The sequence below is a fragment of the Anolis carolinensis genome, unplaced genomic scaffold (assembly GCF_035594765.1).
Source record: "Anolis carolinensis isolate JA03-04 unplaced genomic scaffold, rAnoCar3.1.pri scaffold_10, whole genome shotgun sequence".
NCBI lineage: Eukaryota > Metazoa > Chordata > Lepidosauria > Squamata > Dactyloidae > Anolis > Anolis carolinensis.
The window spans coordinates 22210291-22227217 of record NW_026943821.1 but is presented as its reverse complement, the minus strand read 5'-3'; the positions used below and the strand labels follow the sequence as shown (position 1 = coordinate 22227217).

The 16927-nt window shown below is 42.5% G+C and overlaps 1 long non-coding RNA gene across 1 annotated transcript in view; it reads right to left on the bottom strand.

Moving 5' to 3' along the window:
* Positions 1–850: 850 nt before the first annotated feature.
* Positions 851–16927, bottom strand: part of LOC134293875 (uncharacterized) — a 23676-nt gene continuing 7599 nt past the window's right edge. Inside the window, exon 3 of the long non-coding RNA XR_010000854.1 lies at positions 851–1733. This is a non-coding gene — a long non-coding RNA (uncharacterized LOC134293875). The remainder of the gene's footprint in view (positions 1734–16927) is intronic.

Here is a 16927-nt window from a genome sequence, read left to right as displayed (position 1 = left end):
ACTTGCAAAATCTCCTCCTCAGATTCCAACTGCTCTTCTGATTCATGAACACTTTCCTGCTCCCCTTCCTCTTTGGAAGAAGAGGAATCCCGAACAGAGAGTGACTTGCCCAAGGTCCCACAATGGATTTCTAAGCAGGGATTCGAACCCCAATCTCTGAGACTTGTAGTTCGACACTCTAACCATAACTCCAGCTGATGGTGACTTACCATTTCCCAATGTTTCTTGGCAATATTTATTCAGGGGAGACTTGCCATTGACCTCGTCTCAACACACCCAACAGCACTTGGTATTTCAGGTGGTCTCCCTTCCAAGCATCAACCAGGAATGGCATTGCTTAGCTTCTGGGATCACACAGGATCTGCTCCTTCGGGGTATGCAAGCTAGGTTTATATCAAACACCTGTGTAATTTCCCTTGTACATATACCGTATATACTCGAGTATAAGCCAACCCGAATATAATCCGAGGCACCTAATTTTACCACAAAAAACCTGAGAAAACATTGACTCCAGTATAAGCCGAGCGTGGTAAATTTCAGAAATAAAAACAGATACCAATAAAATTACATTAATTGAAGCATCAGTAGGTTAAATGTTTTTGAATATTTACATAAAGCTCAAATTTAAGATAAGACTGTCTAACTCTGATCAAATCATTATTCTCAACTTCTTCAATGTAAATGTGCTTATGTATCCTTTTAATAATAATAGAGTAAAATAATACATATAAAATAAATAAATAAATAAATAAATAAATACAGGAAAATAATACATGTATTAATAAATATAATAATAATAAGATCAGAGTGAAATAATAAATGTATTAATAATAATAATAAAAATAGAGTAAAATAAATGCAATAATAATAATATCAGAGTGAAATAATAAATGTATTAATAATAATAATAAAAATAGAGTAAAATAAATGTAATAATAGCAACAATAATAGAGAAAAATAAATGTAATAATACCAATAATAATAGAGGAAAAATAATAAATGTACCATATATTCTCGAGTATAAACTGACCCAAATATAAGCCAACCAGGACCCTCACCCAAGTATAAGCCGAGGGAGGCTTTTTCAGTATTAAAAAAGGGCTGAAAATTAGGCTTATACTCGAGTATATACAGTAATTCCTTTTCTCTTTTTTTGCTGTCATACAAAGCACATACATTAGACCCTTTGTACCCACAGGACCCATTGCATCAACCCACATACAATAAATTACATCCTTTGTAGGAATTTTCTAGGTCCTTCAGATAATCCTATAGTATCCTTAGAAGGACCTAGCAAATTTCTAGAGAGGCGGTGTAGTAATACCATCATACGTGAGTGTAAATTTAGACTACACAACCAGAACTGGACTGATACATTTCCCTCCAAAAAAAAATCAAGTCTCTAGTCCTTGTGACTGCAGACAATCTGAAAAGTGAGGAATGGGAGTGAACTATGTATTCTATGGCCGGAATCACTAGTTTGCTGCGTGTTTTCCAGGCTATATGGCCATGTTGAGTTTGATCAAGGAATAAATAAAATGGAGTGGGTGCGTTATGGAGGTTTTAATCACAGGGCTTTTAATCGATGGATTCAAAGAGCCGCAAAGGTTTACCGCGCAACAGAGCGAGAAGTGCTTTATGATGGATCATTCCAATTTCTTGTGTGTTTCCTGCGGGCTCCAGACTCTGGGATGTCAGGGTTGTCTTCCCCGGCTCCTTTCCAAAAAGGTATTCTGCATAAAGAGCAGAGCGTTGAGCTGTGTTTTAAAGAGAGGTCCCTTGATTTATTCGGCGACATCAAAGGTACAAATGCTCCAGCTGCGGGATTCATAAACCTCCCGCATCTGCCTTTCTCAAGGAAAGCTTTCAGCTGATATATATCACAAAGACATCATTGCTTTTCCACTATGGATACGTATTCCTTTGCATGCATTTAATGACTGCCTTTAAATGCAAACACTCAAAAGTGCTGGTGCCTCTAGAACTCCTATGCTTCCATAGCATCGAACCAATAATAATAATAATCCAGACTGACAAAGTTCTGGAACACAACACACCAGACATCACAGTTGTGGAAAAGAAAAAGGTTTGGATCATTGATGTTGCCATCCCAGGTGACAGTCGCATTGACGAAAAACAACAAGAAAAACTCAGCCGCTATCAGGACCTCAAGATTGAACTTCAAAGACTCTGGCAGAAACCAGTGCACGTGGTCCTGGTGGTGATCGGCACATTGGGTGCCGTGCCAAAAGATCTCAGCCAGCATTTGGAAACAATAGATATTGACAAAATTACGATCTGCCAACTGCAAAGGCCACCCTACTGAGATCTGCACGCATCATCCGAAAATACATCACACAGTCCTAGACACTTGGGAAGTGTTTGACTTGTGATTTTGTGATACGAAATCCAGCATATCTATCTTGTTTGCTGTGTCATAATAAAATAATATATATACATATATATACACACATACTGTATATAAAAATGTAATGTACGTTTGTAGGACTGAGTAAACAACACCACCACTGAACCAAATCTCACCAAATTTGGCCACAAAAGACATAGTCATCCAATCTATGTCTTTCAAACCAAAAAAAACCTGGAAAATAAAGTCCAAATTAGAGAACAAGGAAGGGCCGTTTTCAACCCTGGTTGCCTGTCAGAAGGGTAGGCCCTGCCCCCTTTAGGCCCCGCCCACTTTGTCTCCTAGCAATCCCCTTGGCCACAGAGGCGCCGGGGTACAACCAGCGTTCAGGCTTTTGAGGCTGCAAGGCTATTCACTGCTATTCCACCTGGCCAACAAAGCATTCCCATAAGCCACAGCAACGCGTGGCCGGGCACAGCTAATAATAATAATAATAATAATAATAATAATAATAATAATAATAGAACACGCATCCGCAGGCAATGTGGCGCGACTCAACTTCTGCCGCTCTCATCTGAAGGTGGGTGCTGCACATCAGACAAAAATGCCCGACCCCTTCGAAAAGGGAGTTTACACATCTCCAGCACACCAACAGCTCCCGGTGGTGCAGCAGATTAAACCGCTGAGCTGCTGAACTTGCTGACCGAAAGGTCGGCGGTTCGAATCCAGGGAGTGGGGTGAGCTCCCGCTGTTAGCTCCAGTTTCTGCCAACCTAGCAGTTCGAAAACATGTGAATGTGAGTAGATCAATAGGTACCGGAAGGTAATGATGCTCCATGCAGTCATGCCAGCCACATCACCTTGGAGGTGTCTACGGACAACGGCGGCTCTTCACACAACTAGACTTAATGTCAGGGGAAAACCTTTACCTTTACCTAGATGGGTAAACTCTACCATTCTATGAATCTTTTGTGAAATGTTGGGGAGTATGGGATGGCATTGTTTGTTCGAATACTCCTAAAATGGAAAATGCCATGTTGTTGAAACATGTCTCTAGACCTGGGGGGAGGGAAGGGAGGAAGGAAGGAAGGAAAGAAGGAAGGAAGGAAGGAGCAAATGAATGGGGAAAGAGAGAAGAAGGAGGAGGCTGGGTCCAAGGCTGCTCTCCCTGCAGGCTGGAGCCTCCCCTCCTCTCCCCGCTTTATTACTCTACCTAGCATGGCACGCTTTTAAATGAAATATGCAAAGATTTCTCAAATTATTTCCTCAGGGCCTGTAGCGCACTTTCTATCTTCTCTCGTGCATGTTAATCTGGAAAATGTAAATGCCAGAAAGGAAACACTCGTGGGCTGGCAATCTGTCGAGGCAGGGCCATTTGTGAAGTTTCTTCTTCAGCAACACAGGCATCCTTTCCCTCTTTTAGAATTTGGTTTTTTCGAAAGCATCGGTTTCAGGGACAGAAAGCAGCCTGTTTTCCCATCCGTCTGGCCCAGTGACTGCCTCTTTCTAATAATAATAGTGATAATAATAATAATAATAATAATAATAATAATAATAATAATAATAATAAGTAAAACAAGCAGTCAAAGAAGAAGAACATGCCCTGGCAGAATATGTAAAGCAAAGTGAAGAACCTGCTTTGATTGAAGTCAAAAATCAGAAACTCCTCAAAGCACAGCAGACAAAAAACCAGTACAAGAAAACCGCACTGCAAACTAGAGCTGACAGCTGGCACAATAAAACATTGCATGGAAAGTTCCTTGACAAAATTGAAGGAAAAGCTGACAAGGAGAAGACCTGGCTCTGGCTCACGAATGGGACCCTGAAGAAGGAGACAGAAGGCCTGATCCTTGCAGCCCAGGAGCAAGCCATCAGGACAAAGGCAATTAAGGCCAAGATCGAAAAATCTGCTGATGACCCAAAATGCAGACTGTGTAAGGAAGCTGACAAATATATTTTGGATATATATTGATCATATCCTCAGCTGCTGTAAGAAAATCGCACAGACAGACTACAAACAGAGGCACAACTATGTGGCCCAAATGATTCATTGGAACTTATGCCTCAAGTACCACCTCCCAGCAGCAAAGAACTAGTGGGATCACAAACCTGCAAAAGTATTGGAAAATGAGCACGCAAAGATACTGTGGGACTTCCGAATCCAGACTGACAAAGTTCTGGAACACAACACACCAGACATCACAGTTATGGAAAAGAAAAAGGTTTGGATCATTGATGTTGCCATCCCAGGTGACAGTCGGATTGATGAAAAACAACAGGAAAAACTCAGCCGCTATCAGGACCTCCAGATTGAACTTCAAAGACTCTGGCAGAAACCAGTGCAGATGGTCCCAGTGGTGATCGGCACATTGGGTGCCGTGCCAGAAGATCTCAGCCGGCATTTGGAAATAACAGACATTGACAAAATTACGATCTGCCAACTGCAAAAGGCCACCCTACTGGGATCTGCACGCATCATCCGAAAATATATCATACAGTCCTAGACACTTGGGAAGTGTTCGACTTGTGATTTTGTGATACGAAATCCAGCATGTCTATCTTGTTTGCTGTGTAATAATAATAATAATAATAATAATAATAATAATAATAATAATAATAATAATAATAATATCTCAGCCACATTACATTTGGCAGCAAATACCTTTTCTGGCTTCAGGGTTTTGAAAACTGAGGTGCGCATTAGATTCGATGCTGCACTAGACTCGAGTATATACGGTAAATATTTCTGTTTGAGTTGGGAGTCACCAACAGGATCCCAGTTGCCTTTCCCCTTTCTGCCAGCAGAAGGCAGTGGCGTTTCCATGCGCTGTCAAGGCTTTGGGAACCCATGGCTCAGCTGTCCAAGTCGATTTCCATGATCTCCATGCGCCTCCGAGGAAGAGAAGGAAGCCGCCTGAGGACGGCGCATGGGAGACGCGGAAGGAAACCTCCCAGCGCATTCCACAACGGCCTTGCCTTCAGTCCTCTCCGGAGGCTCCCTTTCCAATGTCATTAGAGGAGCACATTAAAACCAAAGAGAAGCGCACATGTCCAGGCTCTCCAAGTCCGGCCTGGGCTTGGCCGTGACAAGAAGCGAAAGTGACAGAGTTCAGCCTTTTGAGCCTAATTGGCATCTTCCTTTCAGAAGACAGCCCCCAAACAAACTTGCTGGAAGTCTAAATTATCTCCCGTCCCATGCGCTCCTGCCTCTCTGCGCATATCGAGCAACAGGCCCCGGTTTCGAGACTTCGCCGCCTTGGGGAAAGTCAGGCAGTGCGCACCTAAGTAATGAGGCCGCATCAGGGTTCAGTGGAGCCCATGTTTTAGAAGGAGGGGCAGATAGAGAAAAGGAGAAGAAACAAGGGCAATGTTCTCCCATTGAGAGAGCAGGGCAGAGCATGACCCTTTGACATCAAATGCTGTCCCGCAGCTATGTATTCAGAGTATGCGCTCTTCTCCATTGGTATAAAGGAGAGAAACGAGGGCATGAAGTAGAAATTTCTTTTATTATTTTATTTATTTACAGTATTTATATTCTGCCCTTCTCGCTCAGGGCGGATCACATTGTACACATATAAGGCAAACATTCAATGCCATATAACATAGAACAGAGACAGGCACAGAGGCAATTTAAACCTTCTCCAGCCTCCTGAGGCTATGCTTGATTCCGGCCACAGGGGGAGCAGATGCTTCATCATCCACTGCGATGGCACTTTCTCATTCCAACAGCAGCTGGATGATTTTTTTAAATGGTGTTGTAAATTAGCCTCCCCACATATAAGTGGTACCTAAATTTCCTACTTGATAGATGCAACTATCTTTCGAGTTGCATTGGTCAGCAACGAGCAGGGGCTATATTTAATTTTTAATTGTCAGGTGCTCACCCCGACAAAGGCTGGCCTCGAACTCATGACCTCTTGGTCAGAGTGATTTATTGCAGCTGGCTGCTAACCAGCCTGTGCCACAGGCTGGCGGAGGGCTTAGGTAGGTAAAGGTTTTCCCTTGACATTAAGTCTAGTCGTGTCCAGCTTGGGGTTGGTGCTCATCTCCATTTCTAAGCCAAAGAAACGGCAGGCCCCTACCCTTCTCTCCTTCCGGAAGAGCTTAAAAACTTGGCTCTTCCAAAAAGCCTTCGAGGATTAATTATTGTAGTGCTGATCTATCTGCCCATCTAACAATAGGATGCCTGGCCATGATTATTTTGCACTTTATTGACTGTTTTAACTGTGAAACTACCTCTCCCATGTTGAAGTTTTCTGCACTCTGGCCCAGATCCGTGTTTTTAGCCTTCCCGTTTTTAATCATTTTATGCTGTATGCCGACTTTTATGACTATTTACTGATGTTGATGTTTTATTGATGCGACATTTGTTTTATTCTCGATATTTGTTTTATTGTTTTATTGCTGCTGTTGTATTGTTGTCGGGCATGGCCCCATGTAAGCCGCCCCGAGTCCCTCCGGGGAGATGGGGCGGGGTATAAAAATAAAGTTGTTGTTGTTGTTATTATTATTATTATTATTATTATTATTATTATTATTATTATTGTCCATAGACACCTCCAAGGTCATGTGGCCGGCATGACTGCATAGAGCGCCGTTACCTATGCGGACACCATGATAAAGCCCTAAACTGAGCATGGGAGACAAGTGGCATCTCAAATGTTCCTGCACTGCACCTCCCATCATCCTGAACCAGCAGAGCCAATTGCAAGAAATGCTGCGATTTGTGGCTAAATAGTGGCCAGCACTGATTGTACGAATTATGCTCCAAAAAAATATCATTTTCCCGAAAAAATTTTCATTTCCTTCCCACCGCTGTGTCATTTTGGTCCAAGTCATGCTGCTGCTCGAATTGCAATGCTGTCCCTTTAAAAGGGGGAATAAAACCAAATAAAGGCAGGTTCCTTTATTTTATTCTTTTTACTTGCTAAAAGATGTCTGCAAGGGGAACTGCCAGTCTGAAAAATGATCCGTGCTTTCCCCCCATTTTCTCGGTCTTTCCCTTCCAGCGCGTGATAATCTGTTCAGGTAAAACCGGAGGCACATTCATTAAATCTTTGTCGGTGACACCTCAGCTGCTTTGCCGCCCTGGGCGCCTTCCTCTCTTCCCTTTCACCCACTTTTTCTTGTCTTAAAAAAGCATATATATATATATATATATATATATATATATATATATATATATACATATACACACACCTTTATTTATGGCCTTCGTTCTCTTCTCTTTCCCAGATAATCACAGAAAAGAGCTGATGGAAATTTGGGGACTATAAGTTGCTGGCACAAATGGAGTTGCTGATAGGCTAGATTGGTACGTATTATGAATCTCAGTTCTATTATTATTATTATTATTATTATTATTATTATTATTATTATTATTCTGCATAATAATAATATCCTCCTTTTTCTCTCTTAAAAGAGACTCGACGCGGCACACAATGTACTGAAAGCAATAGACAACTTAAAACCTTAAACATGTAAACATTAAAATAGAATGAAGCAAGGAGTTACTGTATTGCTTCGATTGTAAGACGCCATCGATTGTAAGACGCACACTCATTTCCGTATTATGGATCTCAGTATTATTATTATTATTATTATTATTATTATTATTATTATGCATAATATCCTGCTTTTTCTCTCTTAAAAGAGACTCGACGCAGCACACCATGTACTGAAAACAACAGACAACTTAAAACCTTAAAACATGTAAACATTAAAATAGAATGAAACAAGGAGTTACCGTATTGCTTCGATTGTAAGACGCCATCGATTGTAAGACGCACACTCATTTCAGCATCAATATCAGAAAAAAGCCCCCCGCCTTATATATAGTGCCCACTATTCTAAGATGCACTCAGTTTTTAGAAGTGTTTATACGGGGGGAAAATGCACCTTAGATTTGAAGAAATGCAGTATTAAAAATAAACAACTGGGATCATTAAAAACCAATTCGAATACGTAAGACACTTCAGAGTCACTCCTGGCTTAAGGTCTTTAATGGAGTGCAACTGAAACTGCAAAGAAACGTCTTTAAAACTCTGCTAACTAAGACACGGTCCTTCAGTCTAACAGCTGAGTTACCTGTGTGCCATTACATGGCTGCTTATGAATATCACTTGTTCAAAGAGCTGACTTCTAACAAGGCCAGGCTTCCCTTGACTAATGGTTTTCAAAAGGTGGGGGGAAATTCACATTTTTTGGCACCTAGAATCCTCGAACTCTTGGAACCCAGAATATCTCCAAATATCAACCTTTTGGAAGCCCAGGCTGAAAGCAGGCATGATGTGCCTGGCTGGCAATGTGGCCCCTTGGCTCCAGCTGGCAACCAGAGGCCACATGTGCCGGGGCTTAGCTCAGCCTCAACGCAATCCTGTTATTCCTTCCTGCCCCGGAGGCCTCCTTTGTCTCCTGGTGAGGCCACAGCTGGTGCGCCTGGCGCATGCCAGCCCTGCTTTCCTCAGATCAGCTCTCCTCGGCCTGGATTCTCCTCCCCAAATGGGCATGCCACCTTCGGGTTTGGCTCTGGCCCATCTGGCTTGCTCGGATGCCACTGTGGGAATGAGGCGATCCATGGAAGCGCAAGTGTGGAGTTGATGGGAAAGTAGGTGCGCATAGTGTTGAGCAGAGAATGGAACTACATGAGATCCCTTCCAAATCTTATGAATCATCCATCCATCCATTCATAAGAGCTGTTTGACAGTGAATATCCTGCTTGGAAGCCCAGTGGAGTCTCCTTCTCTGGAGGTCTTTAAGCAGAGGCTGGATGGCCATCTATCGGGAGGGCTTGGATTGTGTCTACCTTTGTGGCACAAGGGGTTGGACTGAATGGTCCTTGGAGCATCTTCCAAATCTTATGATTCATTCCTTCATTCATTCACAAGAGTGGTGAGGTCTCATTCTCTGGAGGTTTTTAAGCAGAGACTGGATGGCCATCTATCAGGAGGGCTTGGATTGTGTCCGCCTTTGTGGCAGAAGGGGTTGGACTGGATGGCCCTTGGAACCTCTTCCATATCTTATGATTCATTCGTTTGTTTGTTCGTTTGTAAGAGTGCTAAGGTCTCATTCTCTGGAGGTTTTTAAGCAGAGGCTGGATGGCCATCTGTCAGGAGGGCTTGGATTGTGTCCGTTTTTGTGGCAAGAGTTGGACTCTTCCAAATTGTATGATTCGTTCATTAATTCATTCATAAGAGTAGTGGGATATTCTTTGAAGGTTTTTAAGCAGAGGCTGGATGGCCATCTGTCAGGAGGGCTTGGACTGTGTCTGCCTTGTGGCAGAAGGAGTTGGACTGGTTGGCCCTTGGAGCGTCTTCCAAATCTTATGATTCATTCATTCAGTCAGTCATAAGAGTGCTGAGGTCTCATCTCTGAAGGTTTTTAAGCAGGGGCTGGATGGCCATCTGTCAGGAGAGCTTGGATTGTGTGTTCATGCATGGTAAAAGAGGTTGGATTGGATAGCCTTTGGGGTCGCTTCCAAATCTTATGATTCATTCATTCATTCATTTGAGCTGCCAGTGTCCGGTGAGGTCTGCTGCTATTGACGTTTTTAAGCAGAGGCTGGATGGTCATCGGTCGGGAGTGATCGGACTGTCTTCATGCATGGTAGAAAGGGTTGTATTGGATGGGCCTTGGAGTTGCTTCCAAATCTTATGATTCATTCATTCATTCATTTGAGCTGCCAGAGTCCGGTGAGGTCTGCTGCTATTGAGGTTTTTAAGCAGAGGCTGGATGGTCATCTGTCGGGAGTGATCAGACTGTGTCTTCATGCATGGTAGAAAGGGTTGTATTGGATGGGCCTTGAGGTTGCTTCCAAATCTTATGATTCATTCATTCATTCATTTGAGCTGCCAGAGTCCGGTGAGGTCTGCTGCTATTGAGGTTTCTAAGCAGAGACCCGATGGTCATCTGTCGGGAGTGATCAGACTGTGTCTTCATGCATGGTAGAAAGGGTTGTATTGGATGGGCCTTGGGGTTGTTTCCAAATCTTATCATTCATTCATTCATTCATTTGAGCTGCCAGAGTCCGGTGAGGTCTGCTTCTATTGAGGTTTTTAAGTAGAGGCTGGATGGTCATCTGTCGGGAGGGCTCGGACTGTGTCTTCATGCATGGGAGAAGGGGTTGTATTGGATCTCTTTGGCTCATTCCATCCTGGCTTGTGCTGGGAGCAGGGAGGGTCTACGAAGGCATCAAGGCCTGCCCTTGCCCTCGGATGCTGCAAATTCCTGCTGGGTTTTGTTCGCAGGAGCTGCCTGCCCAACCCGCTGCCTTGCTCCGAATTAATTATCCGCTGACACGATTCCGCTCCTCTCCCTCTTTGTGTTGTTTTAATTAACGGAGGCCTCCGCTGAGCCAGCCAGCTGTCATGCAAATTGTAAAACTGTCAGGATGTGCAGGAACTTAACTGAGATACTTTGGTGGCTGTTGCTTTCGGTGGAGAAACCGGGGATGTGCCACACACATAGGCACGCATGCATTGACTGTCTTTGATTTGTGAAGGAAAATCTAGGAAAAGGTCAGGAAAAGGGGGAAGCTGGACACTGTCAAATTAATGAATACCATGGCTCAATGCTTTGGAATCCTGGGAGTTATAGTTTGTAGAAGCACTAGCATTATTTGGCAGAGAGGGGCAAAGATTTTGTGAAACTACAACTCCAAGGATTCCATAGCATTGAGATACAGCAGTTAAAGTGGGGTCAAACTGTATTAATTTGAGAACGTAGACACACGTAAAGACTTATCAATTTTTTCATCCTGAGAGCTTATCCCCGGGGATGAGATCAGTGAAACAGCACCTACCAGCTTTCATGGTTGGATTTTTACATTTTAAGAAAATATCAACTAAAATTCACAAGGGCCATTATAAATGTGTATGCATTTGTGACAGTTTAGTATTCATAATCATTACATATTAATAGTTTAGAAATGGTATGTGAAAGTCCCATAGTCTTTATTTACTACGGGGAGCAGCTGCTGTGAGCAACAGGGATCTCTTCTCAATCCAGGAGCCATTAAATAGAATTTCTAACCTGCCAACTTTGGTACAAACACTAAAGGGATTGTTGCATTAGAAATCCATCATGGGAAAGAGTAGAAATGTCCATCAACTGCATCCCAATTGATGGGGGAACAAAGCCTTGTGGTTTGCAGCAGCTGCTTCCCAATCAATGTGAGGTGGAGGGATTGAACTGGGAAATGCCACATAGTTTCGTGATTAAGTCGGTTACAGATTGGCAACTTCTGTAGTAAATTCAAGCAAGTGCTGGGGAAAGCCCTTCCAGGAGAGTTGCTGTCCATCCAAGAAGGCAGTATTGCATTTGATGGAGAAACAATGGGAATGCATTTATTGACAGTAGAGACTGGTAGAAAATCCATTCCAAGTTCTGGCCCGAATGTTCTGGACTAAAGTTTGGATTACAGCTTCCAGAGGGCTGAATCTATTTTGAAAACCGCATTCAGCACCATATATGTAAATATCATAAAGAAATCCCCTTCTCCTCTTCCTCCTTACAGAGACTCAAAGCAGCTAACAAAGCTGAAAATAATACAACCTACATGTAAAACAATACAATCTTATTTACTGACTGCATTCCACTGTGTTTTTTTAATGGTTCCTTCATATTATTGTTTTATGTGTCGGCCCCTATTTTCCCTTGGAAGATAAACTTCCAAACTCTCTCTTCTCCTGCAGAATGTGAGCTAAATACATTCAGTTACGTCTACAGCGGGTGGCATTTTATAAGGTGTTTCGACCCTCTCCCCTTGGGACGTATGAGCGAAATAAATCCAGTCCGTCTACAAAGGGATGATGGTTTATAAGGTGTTTTGAATACAGGTTATTAATCTGAAGGGACTTCCTTAGCAAAGGTTTTTACAAGGAGCCTAAGATGTGGAATAGAAAACCTCATTATGCAGACTTTGAATGGGACATCTTAACTAACTAACTAGAAAGTGTTTATTATCTAAATAACAGCGCTGAAAGGGAGCCTCGGGGCAGGAGCTGAAAAGCAGGAAGGCTAGGCAAGTGTTGAAAATGCAAGCCCACTTTCTGGTTTGAGGTTTTCATAGAATCACAGAATTATGGAGCGGAAGGGAGCCCCAGAGGTCATCTAGTCCAATGTGGTATCTCCGTCAAAAGCATCCCCAGCAAGTCGCTATCCAGCCTTTGTAAAAACATCCAAAAAAGGAGGTCGTATCACCTCTCCAAGCAATTGATTCCAGTGCCAAACCTCTCGTGCTGTCAAGAAATTCCTTCTAAGGAAGTCCACTCTCCTAAAATCATTAGCAATAATAATACAAGGAATTACTGTATATACTCGAGTATAAGCCTACTTTTTCAGCCCTCTTTTTAAGACTGAAAAAGCCCCCCTCGGCTTATACTCAAGTGAGGGTCCTGGTTGGCTTGTATTTGGGTCAGCTTATACTCGAGAATATATGGTACATTTATTATTTTTCTTTATTATTATTGGTATTATTACATTTATTATTTTTCTCTATTATTGTTGCTACTATTACAGCTTATACTCGAGAATATATGGTACATTTATTATTTTACTCTATTTTTATTGGTATTACATTTATTATTTTTCTCTATTATTGTTGCTACTATTACAGCTTATACTCGAGAATATATGGTACATTTATTATTTTACTCTATTTTTATTATTATTAATACATTTATTATTTCACTCTGATCTTATTATTATTGCATTTATTATTTTACTCTATTTATTATTACATGTATTATTTTCCTGTATTTATTATTATTATTATTACATGTATTATTTTACTCTATTATTATTAAAAGGATACATAAGCACATTTACATTGAAAAAGATGAGAATAATGATTTGATCAATGTTGGACAGTCTTATCTTAAATGTGAGCTTTATGTAAATGTTCAAAAACATTTAACCTACTGATGCCTCAATTAATGTAATTTTATTGGTATCTATTTTTATTTCTGAAATTTACCGCCCTCGGCTTATACTGGAGTCAATGTTTTCCCAGTTTTTTTTTTGTAGTAAAATTAGTTGCTTCGGCTTATATTCGAGTATATATGGTAATACAAGGGATTTATTTGCGACTGTTTGAATTAAAATGGAAGGGTGTTCTGGGGGGATATTGCAAATGGCCAAATCCGTGCCCACCTGCCCCGCAAGTCCCACTTTCTGCAGGAACTGGCACACGCCGTCCCTATGGATTGACGAAATGAGGGCTCTCATTTAAATATGTTCTCAGTTTGTGCAGCCGATGCTAATTCATCCGCGGCCCAATCAGCCGGTGGCGATTGGCTGCAAATCCGCATCTGATCAGGGCAACAGGGCCCTTAATGTACTGGCTGGTCAGTGAAGCGATGGGTGGGGGACCCCTTCCACTGGATCGGCTTCCAGAATGGGAGAACTGAACTGGAAGGGAAGCGCCGCCGGCAGCATCATCGGCTGAAGTTCATTCTGTCGGCGCGCTGCCAAAGCTGCTCCGGCCTGCGCATCGTTGCATGCAGCCTTCCGATTCAATGTGGATCTCGCATTTCTTGCAGAACTGGGACAATCCTAGGGAAACCTCCACCCCACCGGCACCAAAAAGGCAGCAGGGATGCAGATGTGGAGTTATGCATAGATGGTGCAAATGGTGAATAGATGGTGCAAAACCACAGAATCATAAAACTGTAAGAGACCCCAAGAGCCATCCAGCCCTACTCCCAGGCAAGAGGACACAGTCCAAGCCCTCCTGACAGATTCTCAGCTTCTGTTTTTCTGCAGTTGAATTCATTGCTCCACTATGTCTTAGTCTCCAGAGCAGCAGAATACAAGCCTGTCCCCTCCTCTATATGACATCCTTCCAAATACTTAAATGTGGCCATTATATCCCCGCCTAGCCTTCTCTTAATCAAACTAAACATACCCAGCTCCCTAAGCTGCTCCTCAGAGGGATTCTTGGCTTCAAAACTTCTCTGGACACCTTCCAGATTATCCATTTACTTCTTGAATCATTCTGCTCAGAAATGACACAATGTTATTTCAGGTGAGGCCTGGCCAAAAAGTGAAGAGAGCAGGATTATGACTTCTCTCGATACTAGATTCCTACTGATGCACGCTAGAATCGCACTGGCCCTTTTAGCTGCTGCATCACACTGTGGACTCATGCCAAGGTTGTGGTCTACTAAGACTCCTAGATCCTTTCTATAGGGCTCGGGCTGTGGCGCAGGCTGGAGAGCAAGCCAGCTGTAACCAGCTGCAATGAATCACTCTGACCAGGAGGTCATGAGTTCGAGGCCCGCTCGGACCCATGTTTGTCTTGTCTTTGTTCTATGTTAAAAGGCATTGAATGTTTGCCTATATGTGTAGTGTGATCCGCCCTGAGTCCCCTTCGGGGTGAGAAGGGCGGAATATAAATGCTGTAAATAAATAAATAAATAAATATGGACTGGAAGCCAGGCATCACCTAAATATCTGTCAAATGCACATGTCTGAATGCATGCACACCCTAGTTCCAGGCTCCTCCATAATTTCATTTAGTGTCAACGCACTGATACATATCACAAGAAGACAAGCTTTACTGATCAATGTACAGCAAGTAAACTCATCTGGGTCCCACGGGAAGTAATTCGGCCTTTAAAAATGAATTCTACCAAAACTATTCCTGGTCAAGGCTCATGAATCCTTAAGCAACAAATTCTACCCAAATGATCCCCGGGCATTAATCCAGAAATAGTTTGGGTAGAATTTGTTGCTTATGGGCTCAGTTGTTTGTTCCCTACAACTGACTAAGAACAGCTGCATGATCGTTGATATATTCAAGGATGAACACTGTCAATATCACACCTCTCTTCATTCATGTAATTGAGTCAGTATTAAAAAAAAACTCTAAAATCAAAACAGTAGATGGGAACCAACACTCTGAGGGCAAAGGACAGCTAATGACTGAACAAAGGATGCCCCCAGGAAAGAGACAAAACCTTTCCAATGCTAATTAGGGTGATTAACTGAACCATTAATGCTGGCTTCCCAGTGACAAAGGACTCTTGCCACACCCTGGACTCTCCACAGATATATATTCTTTCCTTTCCTTACATAGTTTATCCATACCTCACAACCTCTGAGGATGCCTGCCAATCTATGGTCCCACAATTGTACTTCTGCATATCCTTGCAACTCTGCCCTTATCTAAGCATAATGTTGGCACAGAGCAATTTCACCAAAGTAGGTGATGAGAAAATTGCGGGGTCTTGAACTATTGATAAGTTTTTCCCATCAATAGTAAGTAATGGGTTAATTGCAATATGGAGGCAGACCAGTAGTGAGATGTGTGATAGGTAACAAAAGGTAACGGTCCCGCTTCAGTTCCAGTTTGCCTGCCTCGTGCAATAAAGTCCCAAATGAAAAGATGGAGGAAAATAATACAATTGATGCAAGACATTCTGCAGTGTGCTGGTTGACTAACCTCCACAAGTTGCCCAACCCAGTTTTCAGTGGATCTGCCTTTCCCTTTCTGTTTCAAGAAGACATCTTGCAGGCCCCGGGGTGGGAGGCGGCAAGGACATTGTTGCGTCACACGCGCTCACAAGGGAGAGCCCCGAATTATTCTCCGGAGGTCCAGAAGTCCAACTTCAAGCCCCGAAGGTGGACTAAATCCAGCTGCTTGCCATAACAAGGCCCCGTTGTGCTCATCTGAGTTCACCCTTCCCCATGACCCCGCTCTAGCTGCCAAAGCAATGTTCGAATGGCGCCTGGCTTCTAATTAACAGGATTTTTGAGGCTAATTACGACGATCTTTCTCATCTCATTTAGATCTCTCAGATAGGGCGACGTTGGGGCTTTTTTGTTTTGCGAGCTGCCGAGAAAACGATACATGATATGAGAATCTGCTGAGACTCAAAAGGGGATAACTCTTTTCAGACAACTAGCAAAGCAGAAACTTGCAGTGACCGAAATTGTGTTGGTGCAATACAGGTGTGCAAGCATATTATTGAGCTCTTTTGTGAAATAGAGAGACTTAATCCATAGTTTAATAAGCAGAATTCCATGAGTTCAGCAATTTACAGGGACATAAGTCCAATTACTTTAGTCCCTGATGGAACTAATGAATCAACAGGAATTACCTACATTTCGATTCACCATTCAGCAGTTACAGGTTGAGCTTCTCTTATATGGAATTCCGAAATCCACAATGCTCCAAAAATACAAAATTTGTCCACATGGTTGGATGAAATAGGGATCTTTGCTTTCTAATGGTTCAGTGAACCTTGTTACATGCACAAAATTATTAAAAATATTGTATGAAATTATCAACCGGCATAGATAGAACATATCATAGTATGGATGCATTGGCACGGTGGAATCCTATCTTTCAACTACAGTTTTAAGGGAGTTTTGAGGGCCATAGAAACAGCCTTAAGGGCCATCTGTGGCCCCAGTACCTTGCTTTGTTCATTAAATATAGTGTGGCATGCTTATGTTTCTATTCTCTAAAGCTTTAGAGTAGTTAGGTAGAGGTTAGCATTGAGTTAGTGTTAGGGGAGGCAGTTTAGCACTTACCCGGTGGCATAAAGACACACTG